Source organism: Lotus japonicus, chromosome 4 (assembly GCF_012489685.1).
Source record: "Lotus japonicus ecotype B-129 chromosome 4, LjGifu_v1.2".
In the NCBI taxonomy this organism is placed as follows: domain Eukaryota; kingdom Viridiplantae; phylum Streptophyta; class Magnoliopsida; order Fabales; family Fabaceae; genus Lotus; species Lotus japonicus.
In genome coordinates, this window is record NC_080044.1 from 62,014,746 (window position 1) to 62,020,862 (window position 6,117).

The 6,117-nt window shown below is 39.1% G+C and overlaps 1 long non-coding RNA gene across 1 annotated transcript; it reads right to left on the reverse strand.

Annotated features, from left to right (window-relative positions):
* Positions 1-2,567: 2,567 nt before the first annotated feature.
* LOC130713943 (uncharacterized) lies at positions 2,568-4,585 on the reverse strand. Its single transcript, XR_009011078.1, has 2 exons — positions 4,332-4,585; positions 2,568-2,809 (listed from the first exon to the last, which is right to left on the reverse strand). It is a non-coding gene; the product is annotated as an uncharacterized LOC130713943 (long non-coding RNA).
* Between the last annotated feature and the right edge of the window lie 1,532 nt (positions 4,586-6,117).

Below are 6,117 nucleotides of genomic sequence, written 5' to 3' on the forward strand. Positions count from 1 at the left end.
CCATTATATCGACCTGCACATATAAAACCTGTTCCACGAGTATTCGAATTAGACTTACTCAGTATGGACTTGCGGAGCAGTCGAATTAGACTTACTTAGTCTGGACTTGCGGAATCTCAAAGACCGTTATTCTGGATTTGTGCTCATTATGTGTGAACTTCAGTCTAAGAAGCCAGTGACTATTTATTTTTAGCTGATAGTTTTTTTTTTCTTATGAGTCCTTTTTTTTCCTGAATCTGGATCATTAGGCAAGTGAGCTCTTATACCACTGTTAGGTTTTTAGTAGCACACAAGGCCCATAATGTTTCATAAGGTAATGGAGTGAGTTGGAGTAGTGTGAGTGGATGTGTGAAATAGTCCAAAAACCTTAAGTTACTCAGACTTGAAACACCTACATGAGACTTGATATATATTTTATTACCACCCTCAAGTCTATCTAGAGTAGTCGAGTTAGACTTGCTCAGCTTAAAATTTCCTCTGCGGTTTTAGTATAAAGTGTATTATGATATATTCTCTATAATATTGAACTATTGGAGTCAATGTCACTCTAGGAATTGACACAAGACTTTGTATGAGGATTACAAGCGATCCCCAGTGATGTGCACTGGATGACAAGATTAGAGATGATGAATTACCTCTTGGCCAATATTGAGAGTCTTGTCATAATGCTTACCCCGAGTTGCTTTCGATTGGTTTGTCAATGATTGTTTGCTATTGTTAGCCGATCATATGATTATGTGTGTTTTGGTCGGCTGTGTGATAACATGATATATTGATGATGTGTGATATCTTAAGATGGTCAATTGAATGACATGATATGTGAATGAAATTATGATTATTTATGTGTGTTATGGCTATATGATTAATAACATGCTATATTGATAGTATGATATATGTTGAGATGGATAATTGAATGATACAATGAATGTCATGATGATATGAGGATTCACAATAGGATAATACTATGGTATGTTATGTACTGTGATTCATATAAGATGAATGATGTGATGATATTCCATGAATATCTTGAGATAAATATGTGACATGGGAAGTATTTGTGACATGTTGGATGTTGCATTGATGAATGTGATGAAGATTCTCCCACCTAAGGATATGGTATCATAGAGAAGCGGACATATTGTCGAGGAGGCATGAGTTATTAAGATGTATAACATAATGGATAACTTGAGCCGAGAGAATATGTAATGTGCACACGAAGATAGAAGTCTATACAATTAAATATATTTTTCAAGAAATGATTAAATTCTTTAGGAATACCCCATACAGTAGGTTGCAAAACTCATGAAGAAGAAGTTATGAATATTTTGGGGTCTTCCATTGTTTTATGCAAGTTATGATAAAGGAAGAGGTTAACTGCATAGGCAGGTCCCAAGGATATAGCTCAGAGTTACCACGTACCTTGGACTAACAATCAACATGAGTGATACATGTTATAGTATGAGACATATCACGTAGCATGAGAGAATTGATTTTTGAAAGTCTGAGGTGTGTTGGTGATAATCTTTGACATATGTGGTATGCTCGTCTAGCAAGGCGGAGATATGAGATATGCCCATCTAATAAAACAGAGATAATGCCCATGTAATGAGATGGAGGTTATGCTCATAGTGAAAGATGCCCTTCCCATATAAGGTTGACCGATAAGGGACAAGCCTAGGGAAAATGATTAGGTGTGCTAACTTAGTGTGTTTAAGCAGAGAATGCGGGTATAAGTGAAAGATGATTGGTACTTGTGTGTATCTATGATCATGCATCATTGTATTGAGATGGTGGAGGAATAAGGAGTAGGATTGCACGATAACTTGCACGGGAAAACTAATGTGCACTCAATGTGGATTCCCGAGATACCTAAGGTGGCCTTTCCAGAGGTGAAAATTCCAGGGGACAAACCAATGGTGCGACTCAACACTAGGCCGATGTATTGTGCGTTTGAAGATCCCCTTGTTCAAGCTAGTCGAGTGTGATGGACATGAGAGGTTGTGTCATCCCTACTGAAAATTAATATGGTATTCAAATCCTCGATAAAGGAAGTGGACTGGAGTTGGCGCCTATGTTCTCGAGCAGTGATCCGAAGTGTGAAAGACATGTTTTGCCTAGAGAGGACCCTACATTCGTAGATTGTGATATTGGTCATGAGGTTCCATGCATGTTCATTTCATATATGGACATTGGTGTTGTGGTTTTTAATTGATAATCTTGTGATATGTTGATATAATGATTGCCTATGTTTAGTGAGTTATATAATTGACTGATTAGTTGGTATCACATGTCTGATTGGTTTGCATGTAGCCCTAGTTGGGACTTATGCCTCTATTCTTGTTATTGGCTTTGTTGAGGGATCACTGTAACGCCCCGATTTCTCGAGTGTTACACAGTAACTAATTAACCAATTTTCGTAAAGAGTTTTCGTCGATTCACTTATTAATCTTCAATTAATGACAAACCTTTCATTTTACGAAAACTCTTGAAACATAACCTTTCCAAAAACACGCGGAAGTAACCAACATCGTAAAACTTTTTAAATAACCAACTGTAAAGAGTACGAATCAAAGGCCTGAATGAAAATAAAGATTACATCAAAACTTGTTCATTCGAATTTAAGCAATAAAATTGTTCGATACCAACACTTCGGAAACTCTCAACCCCAACAGAAAACAAAAGACTCTCAACCAAAACCCTATTCCTTAGCCTCTTCCTCTTCCTCTGAAGTGTAGTCGTCCTCCGGTATTGGCACGTCACGTAGCATCAACTCCCAAGAATGAGTCATCGCCATTATCTTCACGACCATCTACCCCCCCCAAATAAACACATAGCAAACAAGCAGGGTCAGGTCCAACAAAAAGAATGATAATGACAAAATCAACAACAACATAATATAAGTACATTATATGTCTTTTATGGGAAAGAGTCAGTTATTAACGGAATCTCACTTCACACAACCCACCAAAACTTCCATGGCCATCTTCGTGCTTCCGCAGAGGCACGGTTATCACGGTGACCGCAGTCAACCAAATCACGTGGAGCCGCAATGATCCACAAAAGTTCACGGTGACCGTAGTCAACCAAATCACGTGAAGCCACACCGGCCCACAAGGTTCACGGGAGACCGCAGTCAACCCAAATAACTCCCTCGCGTGCAAGGTACCATCGTTCTCATGGACCATAGTCTACCTGACCTATGTCCAAATTATTCACATTTACTTGCAAGAGAGTTATAAATTCATTCTCTTGGTGTTTAAGGCTCTAATGTCAATCCTAGAGTCTTATGAGTTAATATCGTATCAGATTACAACGTCAAGAAATAACAGTCACACTAGGAGGAATTACAGCTGGGTGAGCGACCTCCTAAACAAGTCACAACTAAACTTCATGCAAAGCATAGAAATAATCAGGGCCTCCCAAATTCACAAATTATTTACAAATTCCAGAGGCTCAGTTTACAGATATCATCATATAAAAATCTCACAAAGGTCCCTAATCACATGTTACTAACATTTCCAACAATTTCTCAAATTTAGTGTTTTTGGACAACAGGTGCAGCGTGTACTAAAACTGGTCTACAGACCGCAATACTTAGCCACAAAATTCACATGATACATGAATGGAAAGATAATTGGAAACTCTACACTTTTATAGTTTATCACTTTTCCATTTGAGATCCAGAATTAGGTGATATTAGGCCTTAAAGCTTGCTGTCCGGTACAGGAAGAACAGCAGGTGCAACAGTCACTAAGATCGACCTCCAGACCTCATTACTAGACCAAAAATTATGTTCTTTATATGCATAGAAATCCAATTCGAAAATCTACAATTTTCCAGTTTATCCCTTTTTCATTTGAGACCCCAAATTAGGTGTAATTAAGCTCCAAAACTCGCTGTCCAGTACAGGAAACTGGCAGAGATACTTTTGCCTTCAAATTAATTTTTCAACCATTCAAGTCCCAGAGTTTTAAACCATATTCCAGCAGCAAGAACCACATATCATATATCATATATCATGCTTAAATTTCCAGAACCAAGATAACCATCAATTCTAGCACAAAAGGCAGATCTAAGCATATAAATCTTCAATCATTTTAATCAAGCAAAGTCATAGAAGAAACGGTAGTTGTAGTGATGATTAATGGAGAATCATGGCATCAACATTTCATCTCAAATCAGAAGCAAAACATCAAGATCTCAAGGCAAAAAAAACAGCAAGCATCATGAACACAAAACTCTTGCAAAAGCAATCATGTTCGTGGCTTTTCTCATAGTAAAACATGGCAAATACCCTAGGCAATCTACCCAATCCTAGGACCAGCCCTTACCTTTGTCCTTAGGCTTGAAGAAAAGATGAAATTGAAGAGCAAGGTTCTGGTTTCTCTCCTCTTCTCCCACGCGTGACCTTCCTCTCTCCCTCTCGCTCGCGAACTCCTTCTCCCTCTTGTGCGAACACGTCGACGGTGGTGGGGCTTGGGACGGTGACGGCTAGGGTGCAAGGGGAAAGTTTCTCTCACTCTTTCTCCTCTGTTTTACGTGTTTCAGAAGTGCACCAGGTTTCTTTCTTCAGAATAGTGTGAAAAGAAACCCCTTTCCCCCCCAAAACCCTACATAGCCCGCGTCCCCTCTCTCCCTCTCTTGGGCTAGGGTTTGTTTTCCTTCAAGCCCGACCCAAGTCAAAACCCTTGACCCCATCACTTAAGAACTTACTCAGGTCTGAAACTAATCAAAACCCTCAGCCCTTTTTAGTAATATCACGATCACACTCGGAATTGAAAGGAAACAAAACAATTAAATTCGCTGGTACTGTACAGCCAGGACCATCGTCACTAAACCGATGATATCTCGAGCTACAGAGGTCGGAATGACCTGATTCCACTTCGAGAATTTTCTAGACTTAAAGGGCTACAACTCTCATGAAGGAAGTTTTCCCAAATGAAGTCGTTAAGACCCTCTAAAAATTCACCCAAGTTGACAGTTCAAATCTGCCAGTTATCAAACATAGCCAAAAACTTCAATTTTATTCAAACTTCCATAAAATTTGTTCCAAGTTGAACTTAGGGCCTTACAATCACTCCCTTCCCATGGTTAATATTTTCAGGTACATGTATTGAGATGACCACATGGCTCAGGTTAAACGTGTTATGCACCCAAGCTAGTGCCATGGTAACCTTCGATGGGTTAGGAGAGACGATTCACGTTCATGCGATGTCATGTAGTTAGCAATAGGTTTTGATTTGGAGTGTAATATGAAATGGGGGATATTCCCTCCAAGATTTATAATTGAGTTAAGGTGAGGATAAGTTGTAAAGATCTTGAGTGGAGAAGTGAGTTGCTGCAAGAAAAGATTTTAACTTGTTCAAAAAAGTAGTGAATTTTAGTGTCATTATGGTGGATGCCACATGTTACATCCTCTAAATTTGTTCTTCTATGGAATGAGTCTCATCTTCCTTGGATCCAACCGGGTATGGGCCTCCAGCAAGGAGATCTCATGGCTCCATATTTGTTTATTTTAAGCAATGAGAGATTGTCGATCTAAATTCAGAGAGTGGTGAATGAAATTCTTGGCATCCAGTTCTTTTATCCCATATTCTTTTCGCAGATGAAGTTCTCCTCTTTTGTAAGGGTAGGTGCTCGCAACTTGACGTTGTCTACAAAATCCTTGCTTATTTTGGAAAGCACTCAAGGCTTGTGGTTAATATAGGAAAGTCAAAGGCTCTTTGCTAAAAGGGATTGATAAAGGTTGGATTGTGTAAATCTCTCCAAGGTATGCCTTATTTCTATAGTTCGAGACATAGGAAAGTTCATGGGATTTCCTCTCAAGAGTTGCATGGTTACTTATGGGAGGTGCCAACACTCACTAAATCAGATTGGTAGAAGTTCATCGGATTTCTCCAAGTCTCTCTTGTTGAATATTATAGGGCGTATCTGTCTTGCAAAATCAGTTATATCATTCTTCCCTACGTATACTGTGAAGTATGTTTGACTGCCTTAGAAGGTCACAAATCACATTAACCGTGTCACCCGAGATTTTATTTGGTCGACACGCCCCGAGGAGGACAGGCTGACACCATTTGAATTGGGAAACTATAACCAAACCCAAGCATAATGGAG